The sequence below is a fragment of the Somniosus microcephalus genome, chromosome 12 (assembly GCF_052327205.1).
Source record: "Somniosus microcephalus isolate GS21.2 chromosome 12, FLI_Smic_1.0, whole genome shotgun sequence".
In the NCBI taxonomy this organism is placed as follows: domain Eukaryota; kingdom Metazoa; phylum Chordata; class Chondrichthyes; order Squaliformes; family Somniosidae; genus Somniosus; species Somniosus microcephalus.
Window position 1 is genome coordinate 190,431,863 of NC_140998.1, and position 20,840 is coordinate 190,452,702.

The following is a 20,840-nucleotide window of genomic DNA, read 5'->3' on the forward strand; positions in this document are numbered from 1 at the left end:
AGTATTGCTTCATATCCATCGCACTAATTAACTTATTCATTAAACCTGGACTGTTATAAAATCAGTATACTGGAGGAAGCCACCCGAATAAAGGATCTCCACCGAACAAAAACAATGCCATTCAGGTCCAAATACATCTACAGACACCGAGGGGGAAAAATTGGGTCGCGCCCCGAAAAAATTAGCGCCCCTGCGCCCGAAATTCACTGGTAGTGCCCCAAGAGGGGAGCGGGGCGCTACTGGAAGCGCCCCGCCTCCCTCTTGGGGCGCTGCGGGTGAATATCACAGCGCTACGTGCAGCAGTACTGCAGGCCTTCCTCCCTTTATTAAAGGGGGGGGCCTAGTGCAGCGCGACCCGGGGCCCAGCTGGGCAACCAGGGATTGGAATGCCGGCAAAAGAGCCCGGCGCTCAAGAGAAGTGCTGGACTCACGGAATGCAGCCGGCACCCTGCGGGGGGGCTACATAGAAGGCTGGGGACAGCAGCGGGGGCAGGTGCTGTCAGGCGGCAAGCAACAAAAATGGCTGCCTGGCACCTCCCTTTTAACTTGTGCTGCCCCAGCAGCAGGTAGGCCCCCCTGACCCTGTCGGACATAATGTCCGGTGGTAAGTCAGGGGGCGCTATCGAAGAGCGCGGCCAGGGCGCAAGTGGGGCGTTGCGCAAGGCGATGACGTCATTGCCGGCAGCGCAGCGCCGCGCTAACGGTCATCACCGCCGCAAACCTCCTGCTGAATTTCGCGGGGGGCGTTGGTGGCGCCGCACGCAGGCGCTAGTTGCTTTGCAGGAGGCACAAGTCAACCGAATTTCCCGCCCTCACCTCCTGTGCCATCACGGATATTGACTTCTCCTTTACCCCACAAGAAGAGACACATATAAACGGGTATTATCATATATCCTGAATTAAAAGAAGAAACCATTAATGGGGCAGTGACGGACACTATCCGAGAAGGGTATACAAAGGCAATAAGGCCACAAGGAAAACTGATACCCGAACTGAGGCAGAGGGTGTAAAAAACTGATGGTCCTGAAACATCTGTTTCAATGTTAAAATGGAATTTAACCCTGAAAACTGTCCGGTGATGCATTTTGGGAGGACTAACAAGGCAAGGGAATACGCAACGAATGATAGGACCTTAGGAAGGACAGAGGATCAGAGGGACCTTGGTGTGCATGTACATAAATCCCTGAAGGCAGCAGGACAGGTAGATAAGGTGGTTAAGAAGGCATATGGGATACTTGCCTTCATTAGCCGAGGCATAGAATATAAGAGCAGGGAGGTTATGCTGGAGCTGTTAGGCCACAGCTGGAATACTGTGTGCAGTTCTGGTCACCACACTACAGGAAGGATGTGATTGCATTAGAGAGGGTTCGGAGGAGATTCACCAGGGTGTTACCTGGGCTGGAGCGTTTCAGCTATGAAGAGAGACTGGATTGTTTTCCTTAGAGCAGATAAGACTGAGGGGGGACCTGATTGAGGTGTACAAAATTATGAGGGGCATAGATAGGGTAGATAGAAAATAACTTTTCCCCTTAGTAGAGGGGTCAATAACCAGGGGACATAGTTTCAAGGTAAGGGGCAGGAGGTTTAGAGGGGATTTGAAGAAAAATGTTTTCACCCTGGATGGTTGGAATCTGGAACTCACTGCCTGAGAGGGTGGTAGAGGCAGGAACCCTCACAACACTCAAGAAGCATTTAGATGAGCACTTGAAATGCCAGAGCATACAAGGCTACGGACCAAGTGCTGGAAAATGGGATTAGAATAGACAGGGCTTGATGCCCAGCGCAGACACGATGGGCCGAAGGGCCTCTTTCTGTGCTGTAAAACTCTATCACTCTGTGACTAACTGGCTAAAGTGGACTGGAAAAATAAATTAAAGGGTAAGACAGTTGAAATGCCAAGTGTCCTATTCCTGCTCCTATTTCTTATTTTCTTATGTATTATACTATCATCTAGTCATACTTATCTTGGCTAATTAGATTCCTGTTCTGTCATGTTTCAGTTGAATACTGTAAAAGGTTGCCGAATCCCCTCGCCAATCTGGCTTTGCACAGCAACCCCACTTATCCCATAGGTCCATGGGGCATTGTTATTCTTGTTCCTGTTTTCACTTCCAAGAGAGGATGAAGAGCCTGATAGGTTCGACTGTCTGGAGCCAATGAGATCTCAGCTTACTGGCACCTGACAAACAGGATGAGAAAACCAATTTAGAAACCAAATCTGACGCTTGCTGTATCTCCCTTGAACAGAAGCAGGCTCTCATTTATCCAGACAACTTTTTCAGTGGTGAAGTTAGTCTGACTAATTCAGAGGAAGTTCTTCGGGACTTTTAACCAGAAATAATTAGTTAGCAGAAAGCCCAATTTTTCTCCCACCCATTAAAAATAATAGCTACAAGATTGTCTACGACATGAAATACCGGTACATACAAAGGCAACCATTCCACACTTTTACACAATAACTATGCCATGTACTCTAACCAACAAATTCACAGTGCATCAGATACTGCCATATCCTGGCATGGGTTAAGGCCTACACTGTTAAATGACATGCCCTCATACTGGACGTTATCTGTACACTACCAATTTTTAACACTTGTATTAAAAGTAACAAATGAAAAATATGAAAAAGGATATCATATTCATAAAAACATTACTGAAAGGAGAGTGCTCATTTTCACAGTCATGTACTCTGGTGAATATCTGGAGTTAGTCTGTAGTTTAAGAGTAATCTTTAATTATATAACAGTGAAAAATATAAGCACTGCTTATTGAATGAGGTACAGCTTGGGAGAGGTCAGAATTCTTAAAAATGGAAAAAGTCGTTTATCTAATGTTTTTCAACATCCTGAAAGCAGCACTGGACAGCTTTCCATTATGTTCTTGTGGAGATTCAGTCTAATTCCTATTGATAATGTGTTCCATGTTACTGGTGAGATGATGGTTTCATTCAAGTACATATTGAATCCTTCCATACAGAAACATACAGACTGAACTAAAAGATCGTCTAACTCAATAGTGAAACACTAGATTCTATCGTGCTACATTAGTCAGCTAAGCAGCTATTAGTCAATGCAGCGATGGTGGCAAAATATTTCAACATTAATGGTATCCCAAGGTCATGTAATTATGCAGTACAAGACCTGAGCCAACAAATAGCAACAGGAGAAACAGGACTTTTTCCCAATTTACAGTGGGAGTTGAGTGCCATGCTGGTCAGTTGCAGTTTGAAATGAAGAGGTGCAAATTTTCAACATGTAGTAAATGTATCTGTGGCAATTTAAACTATTTCTGCGAGGCAAAAAAAACAGTTGAATTATTTACACCATTCCAATAAATTAAATTTACAAAGCACCTGGAGTCAGCTGTATTAGAGATAATATTATTGGATGTGTGTAAATGGATGTTATGGTATGTTTAATACTGCAATAATTAAGAATAATAGTGTGTTTAATGTAAAAAGTTATGGTAAAATATAGAAACATAGAAGATAGGGGCAGGAGTAGGCCATTCAGCCCCTCGAGCCTGCTCCGGCATTCAATGTGACCATGGCTGATCATCCAAATTCAGTACCCTGTCCTGCTTTCTCCCCGTATCCCTTGATCCCCTTAGCCTTAAGAAATATTTCTAACTCCTTCTTGAATATATTTAATGAATTGGCCTCAACTGTCTTCTGTGGTAGAGAATTCCACAGGTTCACCGCTCTCTGGGTGAAGAAATTCCTCCTCATCTCTGTCCTAAATGGCTTACCCCTTATCCTTAGACTGTGACCCCTGGTTCTGGACTCCCCGGCCATCGGGAACAGCCTTCCTGCATCTAGTCTGTCTAGTCCTGTTAGAATTTTATAAGTTTCAATGAGATCCCCTCTCATTCTTCTAAACTCAAGCGAATATAAGCCTAATCGACCCAATCTCTCTTCATATGTCATTCCTGCCATCCCAGGTATCAGTCTGGTGAATCTTCGCTGCACTCCCTCCATGGCAAGAACATCCTTCCTCAGATAAGGCGACCAAAACTGCACACAATACTCAAGGGGCTAGAAATTCGATTGGTAGCGCCACCGATTAGCGCCTAAAGAGGCCGAAAAGTGGGGCGCTAACCAATTTCCGGGCGGGCGCAGGGCGCCTAGCCCCATATTGAGCATGCATTTAGCGCCAGCGCTAAATCTTAGCGCCCGCTCATGGGCGCAGGCAGATTATGACGTCATTTGAGTGTGCAATGCATTTTGGGCACCCTGGACCGGAAATTCAGTGGCGCCCCCCTCCGTAGCGCCTGGCGCTAATAGTGACAGCTTACCTGGAACCTTACCAAGTCGCTCTTGGGCTGGAGGAGCGTTATTTAAAGGGGACTGGTGTGGTTCAAAACCGGCAGCCATTTTTGGAGCACAACTTCCTCAAGAGCTACAAAGAGTTGCTGAGCTGCACACTGCGAGCCATTTGACCACTGAGCCAGCGCAGGCAGACGAACTTCAGCCTTCTGACCATCAACTTGCTGTTGGTGAGCCTTACCAACAGGGAACCTTCCTGTGGGCACTTATTATGGGGGCTGCATTGGAGGGGAACGTCCTGCTGCTGAATCATCTGGAAAGCACACTGAGACGCTGGGAGAGGGGGACGGGCATGGCCAGACGGAGGAGGGCCAACAGACGTCGCCACAGCAGACCTTACGCTGGCAGGGTTTTCCAACAGCAGTTTTCCTACATGAACATGTCGGAGGAGCAGTGTGTCAGAAGGCTGTGATTTAGAAAGGAGGTGGTGACTGAGCTGTGCCAGCTGCTTCAGCCAGATCTGCAGCCTCAGATAAGGTGCAGGACATCTCTGTCGGTGGCTGAGAAGATGCCTGCTGGCCTGAACTTCTACGCGAGCGGCTCTTCTCAGGCTGCGCGTCAGAGGCTGATCAGAAGTAGCTTCTAGGCCCCTCTCACGGAATGCTTGCTGCCATTCCAAGAACAGGAATGGAACCGGTCTGATACCCCCAAGCCTGTGAAGGGCAAGATGCATGTAAATTGCAGACATGGCCATTGTAAATGAAGAAAGTGCTTCATTACACAAAATGTGGTTCCTTCAAACATGAGAAAGCTGTGGCAACAGAAAGCAAAACTAATACACTGACACATAACTGCCTCTCACACCAGGGAGACTGTCTAAAACATACATCACATTCCGACCATCTTCCTTGGCCTTGATTCCACTGCGCCAACCAAAGCATCCAATGCCCCATCAGTGAGGCGTTCCGCCCTCTGCCTCACCCTTTCCATGTCATGCTAGGCTGGTGCGCCACAGGTAGGCTCCCACCGATTTGAAGGCCTACAAGGCAGTGAGTGTGTCTGGTGATGCCAATTGACCAGCCCCTTTAAGAGCTGGCCGGCGCCAGTGTGTCTCAGGGAAAGTGATTATTGACAGCACCTGCGCTGCGCCCCGCCGCCGCGAAATTGGGTTGCGCCGCCGGGTTAGCGCCTTAGGAGTCTCGTGCAGCGCCTGATTTAGCGCCGCAATCACTTTCAGGGGTGCTGCAACCCAATATCGCTCTAGGTGGCACTAAATTGCGCCTGGCGCTAAACTTTGCGCTTTGCCAGGACTAGCGTCCCAAATGGGGCGATACCGAATTTCTAGCCCAAGGTGTGGTCTCACCAAGGCCCTGAACAACTGCAGCAAGACATCCTTGCTCCTGTACTCGAATCCCCTCGCTATGAAGGCCAGCATACCATTTGCCTTCTTAACTGCCTGCTGCACCTGCATGCTTACCTTCAGTGATTGCTGCACAAGGACACCCAGGTCTCATTGCACTTCCCCTTTTCCCAATCTATTGCTGTTCAGATAATAATCTGCCTTCCTGTTTTTGCCACCAAAGTGGATAACCTCGCATTTATCCACATTATACTACATCTGCCATGCATCTGCCCAATCGCCCAACCTGTCCAAATCATACTGGAGTTTCTCTGCATCCTCCTCACAGCACACACGCCCATCCAGCTTTGTGTCGTCTGCAAACTTGGAGATGTCTAGATCATTAATATATATTGTGAATAACTGGGGTCCTAGCACCGATCCCTGCGGTACCCCACTAGTCACTGCCTTCCACTCGGAAAAAGACCCGTTTATTCCAACTCTTTGCTTCCTGTCTGCCAACCAGTTTTCTATCCAAGTCAGCACCTTACCCCCAATCCCATGTGCTTTAACTTTGCATGCTAGTCTCTTATGCGGGACCTCATCGAAAGCCTTCTGAAAGTCCAAATACACCACATCCACTGGTTCTCCCTTATCTATCCTAGCAGTTACATCCTCAAAAAATTCCAGTAGATTAGTCAAGCATGATTTACCTTTTGTAAATCCATGTTGACTTTGTCCGATCCTGTCATTGTTTTCCAAGTGCTCTGCTATTACATCTTTTATAATGGACTCTAGCATTTTCCCCACTACCGATGTCAGGCTTACCAGTCTGTAATTCCCCTTTTTTCTCTCCCACCGTTTTTAAATAGTGGAGTTACATTAGCTACCTTCCAATCCATGGGAACTGTTCCAGAGTCTATAGAATTTTGGAAGATGACCAGCAATGCATCTACTATTTCTAGGGCCACTTCCTTAAGTACCCTAGGATGTAGATTATCAGGCCCTGGGGATTTATTGGCCTTCAATCCCGTCAATTTCCCTAACACCATTTCCCTACAAATACTGATTTCATTCAGTTCCTCCCTCTCATTAGACCCTATGTTTCCCGACATCTCTGGGAGTTTATTTGTGCCCTCCTTTGTGAAGGCGGAACCAAAGTATGTACTTAATTGGTCTGCCATGTCTTTGTTCCCCATTATAAATTCCCCTGATTCTGACTGCAAAGGACCTAGTTTTGCTATTTGTCAGTACAGCCATGTTTATCATCAGACTCTGAGGAGCTCCTTTCTGTTTCAAGCAAGATAGACATTGGGCTGCTTAAAACTAGCAAACACCACACTTCTTCCATTGACATGGTAATGCACATAATGGGCCAGAAATTTGGGTCGGAGGCTTTCCGCGGGTGCAAGCTCCCGACCTGCACTTACCTAGCGCGTCGGCCGTTGTGCTGTGGGCCCGCATCGGATTCCGATCCTGGGCCTCCTTCAACTGCCGGCGCGCAGTGCTTGTGTATCCCAGGGGCACAGTTAGTTCGAAGTGTCCCCTGGGATCATGTGGGCCATGGAGAGCCAATCGTAGCAGGGAATCTCTATTCATAGATTTGACAGGAAGACTTGTCAAATCTATGAATTAGAGATTGGCCCCAAAACATAACTAAAACTTCAAATACATTTTTTTTTTTAATCACTTTTTAAAAATAACTATAAATTACATAAAATAACTATTTTAAACAATAACTTAAATTTTTGAAAAAATTAATTACACTTTTTAACGGGGCTAAAAACAAACTTACCTTTCTTTAAAGTAGTTAAAAATAAAAAACCTGTGGAAAAAATGTTTTAATTTTACTTAATACACCACTTACCTTGTTAAAAGCAGGCCTTGCGACTGCTTTTTAAAAGCGTAGCTGCTGGAGACTTACCCTCCTGGAGAAACCTGTAAAAAAGAAGAAAGAAGAAACAGGTATACCGATTTGGATACTGTTGAGGGGGATGACTCACCAGGGGAAGGCAGCAGCAGCCAACTTCCTGGCACTGGAGGTGCTCCTGCTGCCCAGGAAGGGAGGAAAAAGAGTGGGAGAGCAATAGTGGTAGGGGTTCTATAGTAAGGGGAACAGATAGGCGCTTCTGTGGCCATAGACGTGAATCCAGGATGGTTTGTTGCCTCCCTGATGCCAGGGTCAAGGATGTCATTGAGCGGCTGCAGGGCATTCTGGAGGGGGAGGGTGAACAGCCAGAGGTTGTGGTCCACATTGGTACCAACGACATAGGTAAAAAGAGGGATGAGGTCCTGCAGCAAGAATTTAGGGAGCTAGGTGGAAGATTAAAGAGCAGGACCTCAAAGGTTGTAATCTCTGGATTACTCCCGGTGCCACGTGCTAGTGAGTATAGGAATAGGAAGATAGAACAGATGAATGCGTGGCTAAAGGGATGGTGCAGGAGGGAGGGCTTTAGTTTCCTGGATCACTGGGTCTGCTTCTGGGAAAGGTGGGACTTGTACAAGTCGGACGGTTTACACCTGAACCAGAGGGGGACCAATATCCTTGCGGGGAACTGCTGGGGGGGGTTTAAACTAACTTGGCAGGGGGATGGGATACAGAGTGGAACTATAGTAGGGGGTGATTTACAGCCAAATACGGAGGAAAAAACAAGTCAGCTGGGAAGGCAGAGCAAATATGTGAAGGCAAAAGGGAACATGGCAAGGCTGGAAGGCATTTATTTTAATGCAAGGAGTCTTGCAAATAAGGTGGATGAACTGAAGTTGTTGTTGAACACATGGGAGTACGATATTGTTGCTATCACGGAGACATGGTTGAGGGAGGGTCAGGACTGGCAGCTCAATATTCCGGGGTATAGAATCTTCAGGCGAGACAGAGGGGGGTGTAAAAGGGGAGGGGACGTTGCAATATTAATTAAGGAATCAATTACTGCTGTAAGGAGGGATGATATATTAGCGGGTTCCTCTAACGAGGCCATATGGGTAGAACTTAAAAACAAAAAGGGGGCAAGCACTTTGCTGGGAGTGTACTATAGGCCCCCAAACAGTCAGGGGGAGATAGAGGAACAGATATGTAGGCAAATCTCAGAGAAGTGCAAAAATAATAGGGTAATAATAGTGGGGGATTTCAACTTCCCCAATATTAATTGGGATAGTCAGAGTGTGAAAGGCTTAGAGGGTGCAGAATTCTTAAAGTGCATCCAGGAGAGCTTTTTGAGCCAACATGTAGAAAGTCCTACAAGAGAGGGGGCGGTACTGGACCTAATTCTAGGGAATGTAGCCGGGCAAGTGGTGGAAGTGTCAGTAGGAGAGCATTTTGGCGACAGTGACCATAATTCGGTGAGATTTAAGGTGGTCATGGAAAAAGTCAAAGACGGCCCGGAAATAAGGGTTCTAAATTGGGGGAAGGCCGATTTTAATATGATAAAGCAGGATCTGGCCAAAGTGGACTGGGAGCAGCTACTTATAGGAAAATCCACATCAAAGCAGTGGGAGACTTTCAGAAGGGAAATAGAGAGAGTACAACGCCAACATGTTCCTGTAAAGGTCAAGGGTGGGACCAACAAGCAAAGGGAACCTTGGATGACAAGGGATATACAAAAATGCATTAGGAAAAAAAAGGGGGGGCTTTTGGCAGTTACAAAAGACTAAAGACGGAGGAAGCCCTAGAGGAGTATAAAAAGTGCAGGGGCATACTTAAAAAAGAAATTAGGAGGGCGAGGAGGGGCCATGAAATAACACTGGCGAGCAAAATAAAGGAAAATCCTAAGATGTTTTATAAGTATATTAAGGGCAAGAGGATAACCAGGGAAAGGGTAGGGCCCATTAGGGACCAAAGTGGCAATCTGTGTGTAGAGCCAGATGATGTAGGCGGGGTTTTAAATGAATTTTTTGCATCTGTGTTCACTATGGAGAAAGACGATATAGACATAGAAATCGGGCAAGGGGACTGTGACATACTTGAACATGTTAGCATCGAGAGGGAGGAGGTACTAGCGGTTTTAGCAGGCCAAAAAGTGGATAAATCCCCAGGCCCGGACGAGATGTATCCCAGGCTGTTGTGTGAGGCAAAGGAGGAGATTGCAGGGGCTCTGACACAAATTTTCAGAACCTCTCTGGCCACAGGGGATGTACCAGAGGACTGGAGAACAGCTAACATAGTACCATTATTCAAGAAGGGTAGCAGGGATAAACCAGGGAATTACAGGCCGGTGAGCCTAACATCTGTGGTAGGGAAATTATTGGAAAAAATTCTGAGGGACAAAATTAGTCTCCACTTGGAGAGGCAAGGATTAATCGGGGATAGTCAGCATGGCTTTGTCAAGGGTAAATCATGTCTGACCAATCTGATTGAATTTTTCGAGGGGGTGACTAGGTGTGTGGATGAGGGAAATGCTGTGGATGTGGTTTACATGGATTTCAGTAAAGCTTTTGACAAAGTCCCGCATAGGAGACTGGTCAAGAAGGTAAGAGCCCATGGGATCCAGGGTGCCTTGGCGCGTTGGATCCTAAACTGGCTGAGTGGCAGGAGGCAGAGGGTGATGGTCGAAGGTTGCTTTTGTGACTGGAAGCCTGTGTCCAGTGGGGTACCTCAGGGATCGGTGCTGGGTCCCTTGCTGTTTGTGATCTACATAAATGATTTGGATGAGAATGTAAAAGGTATGATCAGTAAGTTCGCAGATGACACGAAAATTGGTGGGGTGGTAAATTGCGAGGAGGAAAGCCTCAGGCTACAGGACGATATAAACGGGTTGGTCAGATGGGCGGAAAAGTGGCAAATGGAATTTAACCCTGAAAAGTGCGAGGTGATGCATTTTGGACGGACAAATAAGGCAAGGGAATACACAATGAGTGGTAGGACCCTAGGAAGTACAGAGGGTCAGAGGGACCTTGGTGTACATGTACATAGATCCCTGAAGGCAGCGGAACAGGTAGATAAGGTGGTTAAAAAGGCATATGGGATACTTGCCTTCATTAGCCGAGGCATAGAATATAAGAGCAGGGAGGTTATGATGGAGCTGTACAAAACGCTGGTGAGGCCACAGCTGGAGTACTGTGTGCAGTTCTGGTCACCTCACTATAGGAAGGATGTGATTGCTTTGGAGAGGGTGCAGAGAAGATTCACCAGGATGTTACCTGGGATGGAGCACCTCAGCTATGAAGAAAGACTAAACAGGCTGGGGTTGTTTTCCTTGGAGCAAAGAAGGCTGAGGGGGGACCTGATTGAGGTGTACAAAATGATGAGGGGCATAGATAGGGTAGATAAAGAGGAACTTTTCCCCTTAGTAGGGGGGTCAATAACAAGGGGGCATAGATTCAAGGTAAGGGGCAGGAGGTTTAGAGGGGATTTGAGGAGGAACTTTTTCACCCAGAGGGTGGTTGGAATCTGGAACTCACTGCCTGAAAGGGTGGTAGAGACAGGAACCCTCATAACATTCAAGAAGCGTTTGGATGAGCACTTGAAATGCCATTGCATACAAGGCTACGGACCAAATGCTGGAAAATGGGATTAGACTGGACAGGGATTGATGGACGGCGCAGACACGATGGGCCGAAGGGCCTCTTTCTGTGCTGTATAACTCTATGACTCTTTGGCCTAGAAATTCAGTGGGCTTTGCGCCCAGTTACCGCCCAAAGAGGGCTTCTGCGCCAGTCTGCAAACTTCGGGCGAACTTCATTGACGCGCTAATTGTGGCGGTAGCCGTTAGCGCTGCGCCGCCACCGATGACGTCATCGGTGTGCGCAGCGCCCCGGTTCCGCCCCGACACTGGCCCGATCCCCATCTTCAGTAGCGGCCGCCTCTTCCGTGGCAGCCGCTAATAACATTCGGAGACCGGGTCCGTACAGCAGCCTTAGTGGGGCGCTTTAAGGTGAAGGTGCGGCCGGCCGCTTTTTCGGTGGCCGCCTGCCCGCACCTCCTTCCCCGGCCTCCTCCACCCCCCCCCCCCCACCCGCGGCATTGCCGGCTGGTTTCCGGGAGCCCGGCACTTCTCCGTTGTGCCGGGCTCTTTTGCCGGCACTCGCGATCGGGGCTCCGGCTGCTGCAGGCACCTCCCCCTTAAGAGAGGGAGGAAGGCCTGCAGTACCGCAGCCTGCCGCTCCGCTGCGGGTGGCGCTGCGGCCACTAGCGCGCCGATATTCAGTTTCAGCGCCCCAAGCAGGGGCGGCCACACCCTTGAACAGCGACCGTCCTCGACTTTGGGCGCTGAAACTGAATATCGGCTGGGCGCGAGTGGCTCCGCGCCCAGCGGTAAATTCTGGCCGCCAGCGAGCTGGCGGGGCTATAGCTAATTTCTAGGCCTATGACTCTAAGTTCCAGCCATACGTGCTGCCTCTCCGGCGCATGCGTTCGATCTGTGAACCCCTTCTTTCAAGGGAACGGAAGTTCTGGTTGTATTGATTTCTTTGTGGGTTCAATGACGACACATTGATGAAAGAGATTCTATTTTAATCTAAAGTTTGTTTAACTATCTTAACAGCATTACAGGAGACACCATCTTAGAGATCTATCTAAAACGAAACTAAAACTAAACTGCTTCTCTCTCACATGCCCTCTGCTGGTAAGGCATAAGTAATCACACAGGCAAATATGCTGGTAAGGCATCATAATCAAACAGGCAAATACCATCACTATTTGCTGATATCATTACACTGGTTTCCCGCGAATGCGCAGTGCATGCACGAAACCGGCACTTCTGTTGACCCTACGCGTGAGTACCCAGCCCGTACTCACCCGTGGGGACCCAAATTTCATATGAATAACCACTAGAGGGGAGTGATGCGACAGATTTGGGCATATGGGCTAAGCAGACAAAAATATTTGCTTGTAGCAGATTGGAAATCTCAAATACTATCAGTATTTGTACCACAGCACATTAGCAAATACACTGCTTTTTCATAGGTTTGGGAAGGGCACATCTTTGGGTCTGGTGCATTTTCTTTCTAAGATGCTACCTTTCCTTGGCGAGGTCTGAGGAGATGTAGGAGGAGACGACAGCTGGGATGATGTGTTTGATATAGTATCTTCTGCTTGCTTTTTATTTCGATCCAAATTTGCTTCTTCAGACAAGGACAGAATTTTCTTCAAAGCTTGAGGAGAATGGGTACCTGAAGGACAGAAATTGGAGTAACAATGCAGTTAAAGTAACCCTGTTCATTTCAACACATACAAAGCAAAATAATGCTGAACAAATATACAATTGTAAAGAAAAGATATTCAAATTCACAAGTCTTTGGAACAAAATCACTTGATATTTTACTGAAATGGCTCTGCAGACAGGTTATTTTTCAAGTACACTTTGTGGAAGGGAAATAGCAAACGCTTAGTTCAAAAGCAGAGCAGCAAATTATTCTTTAAAATGTTATTACCAAATGGAGGGAGGTCTTTAAATTGCACGTTCTTGTGTGATGGATACAGTGATACAGCTGGGACCTGGAGGGCCTGATTTACTTTCTGCTGCTGCTTCTGATGCTGTGCCCCTGATCTGGGAGCAACTGGAGATGTATCTGAAAGTTTCCCTGCTTTCTTTTCTCCTCTGCTCTTGGCTACTAGATACCAATGAAGACAAGAAATTACATATGTACAGATTTCATTGAAAAAGCAAGATTCCAACTGACAATTTTTAAATCACTTAACTTGCTGTCACTTATAAAGATATGTATTTCTTGGAATGGGGGAATGAAACATGCTGCAATTCAGCTTTGTTTCAAATGCTTTGGTATTAGTTGATTTGATTTTTATTTTTGGTCCCTGCTGTTTTTGTTTCAGAAGTGTAACATCTCGTGCAACAGTGTCATCATGCTGCAGGTCACAAGACTCACAGCTGCAAAGGACAGTTTGTGAAACAATAGTTGTCCTTTAGTTTTACAAGTTGTGGAAAGGAATTAACACAAAAAAGGTTGAAAAATCTTTTCTTCCAGCTGAGGGGGAATAAAAAATATATCGTTTTCAGTTTTACTTTTTAAAACATTGTTGAACTGGTACAATGAACTGGAGCCCCAGTGAGCTGTACCAGAGTGAGCTTTTAATTCCAGCCATGTACTCGCTTCAGAGATACGTCCTGAGCAGAGTGAAGACAGTTTTCTAACCCAGTGAACTACCTATTCGCCATACTTTTGCATCAAAATATATAAGAAATAGTGCATATCGCACATGCCCCTGTCCTCATATCTTGGGTGTCACAATTGCACCGGATTGGCTTAAATTTCATATTCATATATTATGGTCGATTTTAAAAGTTTTTCGATTTACTGTTTTAGCCTTACTTATTTTTCTCTTTGTGTTTCCATCTTTTTTCACTGTAGGGAACATGCGTGTGGGCCAGGAGTGTCACACAGCTGTGGGCCAAGGGGGGTCACGCAGCTGTGGGCCAAGGGGGGGTCGCACAGCTGTGTGCCAGGGGGGTCACGCAGCTGTGGGCCAAGGGGGGTCATGCAGCTGTGGGCCAAGGGGGGTCACGCAGCTGTGGGCCAAGGGGGGTCACGCAGCTGTGTGCCGGGGGGTCACGCAGCTGTGGGCCAAGGGGGGTCACACAGCTGTGGGCCAAGGGGGGGTCACGCAGCTGTGGGCCGGGGGGGGTCACGCAGCTGTGGGCCAAGGGGGGTCACGCAGCTGTGGACCAAGGGGGTCACGCAGCTGTGGACCAAGGGGGGTCACGCAGCTGTGGACCAGGGAGGTCACGCAGCTGTGGGCCAAGGGGGGTCACACAGCTGTGTGCCAGGGGGGTCACACGGCTGTGGGCCAAGGGGGGTCACGCGGCTGTGGGCCAGAGGGATGACGCAGCTGTGGGCCAAGGGGGGTCACGCAGCTGTGGGCCAAGGGGGGTCACGCAGCTGTGGGCCAAGGGGGGTCACGCAGCTGTGGGCCAGAGGGATGACGCAGCTGTGGGCCAGGGGGGTCATGCAGCTGTGGGCCAAGGGGGGATGACGCAGCTGTGGGCCAGGGGGGTCACGCAGCTGTGGGCCAGGGGGGTCACGCAGCTGTGGGCCGGGGGGGTCACGCAGCTGTGGGCCGGGGGGGTCACGCAGCTGTGAGCCAGGCGCTGTGGGGCAGCAGCAGAATTGTATTCCACCACAAACTGTAAACTCATGGCCCGGCATATTCCTCACTCTACCATTACCATCAAGCCGGGGGACCAACCCTGGTTCAATGAGGAGTGCAGGAGCAGCACCAGGCATACCTAAAAATGAGGTGCCAACCTGGGGAGGCTGCAACACAGGACTGCATGCTAAAAAGCAGAAGCAGAATGATATAGACAGGGCTAAGCGATCCCACAAACAACGGATCAGGTCAAAGCTCTGCTGTCCTGCCACATCCAGTCGTGAATATGGTGGACCATTAAACAACTAACGGGAGTAGGAGGCTCCATGAATATCCCCATCCTCAATGATGGTGGAGCCCAGCATGTGAGTGCAAAAGACATGGCTGAAGCATTTGCAACCATCTTCAGCCAGAAGTGCCGAGTGGATGATCCATATCGGCCTCCTCCTGAGGTCCCCACCATCACAGAAGCCAGTCTTCAGCCAATTTGATTCACTCCACGTGATATCAAGAAATGACTGAGCGCACTGGATACAGCAAAGGCTATGGGCCCCTGACAACATCCCGGCTGTCGTGCTGAAGACTTGTGCTCCAGAACTAGCTGCACTTCTAGCCAAGCTGTTCCAGTACAGCTACAACACTGGCATCAGATACAGCCATATCCTGGCATGGGTTAAGGCCTACACTGTTAAATGACATGCCCTCATACTGGATGTTATCTGTATACTACCAATTTTTAACACTTGTATTAAAAGCAACAAATGAAAAATATGAAAAAGGATATCATATTCATAAAAAGGTATGAAGTAAATATTACTGAAAGGAGAGTGCTCATTTTCACAGTCATGTACTCTGGTGAATATCTGGAGTCAGTCTGTAGTTTAAGAGTAATCTTTAATTACATAACAGTGAAAAATATAAGCACTGCTTATTGAATGAGGTACAGCTTGGGAGAGGTCAGAATTCTTAAAAATGGAAAAAGTCGTTTATCTAATGTTTTTCAACATCCTGAAAGCAGCACTGGACAGCTTTCCATTGTGTTCTTGTGGAGATTCAGTCTAATTCCTATTGATAATGTGTTCCATGTTACTGGTGAGATGATGGTTTCATTCAAGTACATATTGAATCCTTCCATACAGAAACATACAGACTGAACTAAAAGATCGTCTAACTCACTGGTGAAACACTAGATTCTATCGTGCTACATTAGTTAGCTAAGCAGCTATTAGTCAATGCAGCGATGGTGGCAAAATATTTCAACATTAATGTTATCCCAAGGTCATGTAATTATGCAGTACAAGACCTGAGCCAACAAATAGCAACAGGAGAAACAGGACTTTTTCCCAATTTACAATGGGAGTTGAGTGCCATGCTGGTCAGTTGCAGTTTGAAATGAAGAGGTGCAAATTTTCAACATGAAGTAAATGTATCTGTGGCAATTTAAACTATTTCTACGAGGCAAAAAAAACAGCTGAATTATTTACACCATTCCAACGAATTAAATTTACAAAGCACCTGGAGTCGGCTGTATTAGAGATAATATTATTGGATGTGTGTAAATGCATGTTATGGTATTTTTAATACTGCAATAATTAAGAATAATAGTGTGTTTAATGTAAAACGTTATTGTAAAACAGTTTTGCTATTTGTCAGTACAGCCATGTTTATCATCATACTCTACTATGAGGAGCTTGTTGTGTATGTACCTTTAAGAGAATAACTGGTCTCAGACTGCAATACCGGCAGTGACCACCCCTGTATAAAAGGCGCTAGAGAGCCTCTGTTGGTTAGTTTCGTTTATGCCTTTCACCAGTAAAGACTTGTTTGTTTCTCTCCTGCTAGTCCGTGTCTCAATCATTCACGGACTTAACACTGGTGACGAGTTAGAAAGAACTTACCTGCAACTCAGCAGCAGCTCCGACGACGTTGAAGGTCGGAAGAAAAAAAGAGAGTCCATTGAAACTCGAGGAACGGGCGTCGACCATCAATCATCGGGTTCAAGGCTTTGCAGGAGCGACTTTCCAGAGCCAGGCTGGGTTCCTCGGTCCGTGGTTTCCCAGCTAATCGGGCTGGTGGCAGGTAGTGCTCTGATCCTTCCTGGGCTGCAGCAGGGCCGGGCAGCGAGTCGGGAAGCAAGGAGAGAGAGAGGGTGGAGCATACAGGGCGCGGCCGGTGTTTCGAAGCTGGGCAGTGTTCGGACCTCAGAAGAGGGAGGGAAGTGTTCCAGAGGGCCCGCTCCACGACGGGAAAATAATAAAAGAAAAAGAATACGCGCAAGAAACCGTGGAAAGCAGCGCTAACAACAGCGGGGAAGAAGGAAAAGCACGGGAGGCGCCATTTTGTTAAATCAGAGAAGAAGGCAAAGCGCGGGAGGCGCCATTTTAGATTTGCAAGATGCCGAAGACTGGCTGTATCACTGCTTTTGATAATACATTAGAGGACTGGACCACGTATGTGGAAAGAGTCGAGGTATATTTCGAGGCAAATTAAATAGCGGAGGGGAAAAAGGCATCAATATTGCTAAACGTAATGGGCGCTAGAACGTACGGTCTATTGCGGGATCTGATTACTCCAGCCAAACCGAAGGCGAAGAGTTTTAACGAAATTGTTGCTGTTCTACAGGAGCACTTAAACCCTGCACCGCTGTTGATAGCAGAAAGATTTAAATTCCACAGGAGAACTCAGCACAAAGATGAGAGCAATGCTGAGTATCTTACGGAACTACACAAGCTATCAAAGCACTGCCAGTTCGAAGCAGGACTGGCAGATACCCTACGGGACAAATTTGTCTGTGGACTCCTGAGTGAAGGAACACAGAAGAAGTTACTCGCAGAAAAAGAGCTGACGCTAGATAAGGCTTTCAGCGTGGCAGTATCGTATGAAGCAGCAGCCAGGGGAGCTGCAGAAATTCAACAAAAACCACAGGAATACAGCACCCACGAAATGACACGGGGATTTGCAAAATGTTATTGCTGCGGCAGAACTAACCATGACCAGAAGGACTGCTGGTCCAAAGACAAAATATGCAGACAATGCGGGAAGATTGGACACATTGCACGAGTTTGTAGGTCTGGGAAGAAGACCAGCGACAACAAAAAGGCTACTAAGGAACCGTACAAGAAAGTACAAAAGATGACGGACAGTAGTTCCGAAGACCAGATGAGCGATAGTAAATCCGAGAACAGGAGATTAAGCTGTCTCAAACTTCACAATGTAATTGCAAAAGAGGATCACCGAACCATTTGGGTCACCCTCACAATAGCAGGGTCCCAAGTTAAAATGGAATTGGATACAGGATCAGCGCTAACCGTCATGAATCGACGAGACTATGAGCGGCTATTTTCACACATACCCTTGAGAGAGACATCCATCGTCTTGACGACGTATATGGGGCAAAAAGTATACCCCAGAGGAAAAATAAGGGTGCCTGTCGAATACAATGGCAAGAAAATACGGAAATTGTATCTCTACATACTGCCAAATGGTGGACCACCGTTATTGGGACGGGAATGGATCAGGAAGATAAACTTAGATTGGCATTCCATTCATGCAATGACGGTGGACGGTAAAAAAGATGAAGACGTCACTCCTGGACGATTGTCAACAATCTTAGCTAACGCCAAAGAGGTATTTCAACAAGAACTGGGCACGCTTAAAGGCGTAACCGCCTCGTTAAAAATAGAAGAGAATGCAGTTCCCAAGTTTTTCAAAGCGAGACCGGTACCATATGCAATTCGTCCAGCCGTCGAGGCAGAGCTAGAGAATCTGGAGAAGGCGGGCGTGTTGTCTAAGGTCGACTGGAGCGAGTGGGCGACACCCATCGTTCCTGTCATGAAAAAAACGTTGAGCAATAAGTCCGGAGAGCCAAGGAAGATTCGCATCTGTGGGGATTTCAAGGTGACGGTGAACCCTGTCCTTCACACAGTACAATATCCTCTTCCAAGGATAGAAGACATCTTCGCCTCACTGTCTGGAGGGAAGCGTTTTACAAAAATTGACCTAGCACAAGCATATTTGCAGATGGAGGTTGAAGAGTCCTCTAGGAAGTATCTCACGATAAACACTCACAAAGGTCTTTACCAATATCATCGATTGGTATTCGGAGTAGCATCGGCTCCGGCAATATGGCAAAGAGCGATGGAACAAGTCCTGCAAGGGATTCCGGGGACTCAGTGTTACTTGGACGACATCCTTGTAACAGGTGAAGATGACAGTGAACACCTTAACAACCTAGAACAGGTGCTCACTAGACTATGGGAACATGGGCTGCGAGCCAACCGCCCCAAGTGCGAATTTTTTAAGAAACCGATATCGTATTGTGGCCACGTGATTGATGAAGAGGGGTTACATAAGTCCCCTGACAAAATTGAAGCGGTTGTTAAGGCCCCAGCGCCTGAAAATGTGTCGCAACTGAGGTCATTCCTCGGGTTGGTGAATTACTATCATAAGTTTTTGCCGAATTTGTCGACAATTCTGCATCCACTGAACGCCCTGCTACGAACGGGGGTAGCATGGAAATGGAGCGATGATTGTAAACGTGCTTTTCAGAAGAGTAAGGACTTAATCACTTCGAAGGAAGTATTGGCTCACTACAACCCAGCACTGCCAATCAGGCTGGCATGTGATGCGTCTCCCTACGGCATTGGGGCGGTACTGTCACATAAATTCCTTGATGGTTTGGAGAGGCCGATAGCTTTTGTGTCACGCTCGTTAACTTCTGCCGAGCGTAACTACGCCCAGATTGACAGAGAGGCCCTCAGCCTAGTGTGGGGGGTGAAGAAGTTCAATCACTATCTGCACGGTCAAAAATTTACTCTACTAACCGATCATCAACCTCTTGTCTCCATTTTCAACCCTCAGAAGGGCGTACCGATAATGACAGCACAACGGCTGCAGAGATGGTCCCTTTTCCTAGGGGCACACCAATATGACATTGAGTACAGGGGAACTAAACAGCATGGAAATGCTGATGGATTGTCACGTCTACCGTTGCCGACGGTGGAAGAAGACGACCTTGCAGTGGATCCAATGGAGTTATTCCACTCGACCATAGTCGAATGTCTCCCTGTGACGAATGCAAACATAGAAAAGGAAACACGGAATGACCCGACACTATCACGGGTCTATGATTTAACGGTGAAGGGATGGCCAGCACATGGCGAACCACTGCTGCCAGCATTTTCGTCAGGAAGAGAACAGCTGTCAGTGTGCCGAGGAACCTTGATGTGTGGATCCAGAGTAGTAATTCCACCTAAGTTGACGGATAGAGTGCTCAATGAGCTTCATGAGGGTCATCTGGGTGGGGTAAAAATGAAGAGCTTAGCCAGAGCGTTTGTGTGGTGGCCGGGAATCGATAGAGAAATCGAAGAGATGACCAAGAGCTGTGCAGGATGCCAGAAGGTCCAAAACGCCCCACCACAAGCTCCTCTGCATCCATGGGAGTGGCCCTCATCTCCATGGCAAAGGGTGCACATTGATTTTGCTGGTCCCTTCATGGACTCGATGTTTTTAATTGCGGTGGATGCACATTCAAAGTGGCCAGAGGTAATAAAATGTCCTCAACCACCACGGAAAAAGCTATCGCAGTTTTACGAACCATATTCACCAGGAATGGGCTGCCTGAACAGATTTGCTCTGACAATGGACCACAGTTTGTGTCTGAAGAGTTCCGGAGGTTCTTAAAGAACAATGGTGTTAAGCATTACACATCTGCCCCATATCATCCAGCAACTAATGGATTGGCCGAGAGGTTTGTCCAAACATTCAAGAAGGCTATCAAGGCAATGTGTAATGAAGATATACCCCTACAACACAAGGTGGACAACTTCTTGTTTGCCTACCGGAATGCGACACATGCGGTTACCAACCAAACTCCAGCCATGATGTTCTTCAATCGAAGACTACGATGCCGCTTGGATTTGGTTAAGCCAAACGTCCGAAGAGATGTGGAGAACAGGCAGTTTCAGAATATGAATGAAAGGCCGACCAGGAGTTTTAAGATAGGTCAACCAGTTTTGGCCCGGGACTACCGCACTGAGAAATGGCAGCCAGGAACGATTTGTACACGACAAGGACCTCTCATGTATACCGTGGACGTTGGGGAGAGCATTGTAAGACGCCATGCTGACCAACGTCAACTCCACACCACGATCTGATACACCTGGTAATGAAATCGACGTTCCAATTGCAGCTACCGC

The 20,840-nt window shown here is 47.4% G+C and overlaps 1 protein-coding gene and 1 pseudogene across 1 annotated transcript in view; both read right to left on the minus strand.

The window, feature by feature from the left end:
• Positions 1-20,840, minus strand: part of LOC147109791 (histone-lysine N-methyltransferase PRDM9-like) — a 502,134-nt pseudogene that overhangs the window by 362,294 nt on the left and 119,000 nt on the right.
• The window catches only part of LOC147109794 (rap guanine nucleotide exchange factor 2-like), a 97,410-nt gene continuing 89,508 nt past the window's right edge, over positions 12,939-20,840 (minus strand). The window contains exon 15 of the mRNA XM_086003886.1: positions 12,939-13,151. The gene's annotated coding sequence lies outside the window, so the exon portion shown is untranslated. The remainder of the gene's footprint in view (positions 13,152-20,840) is intronic.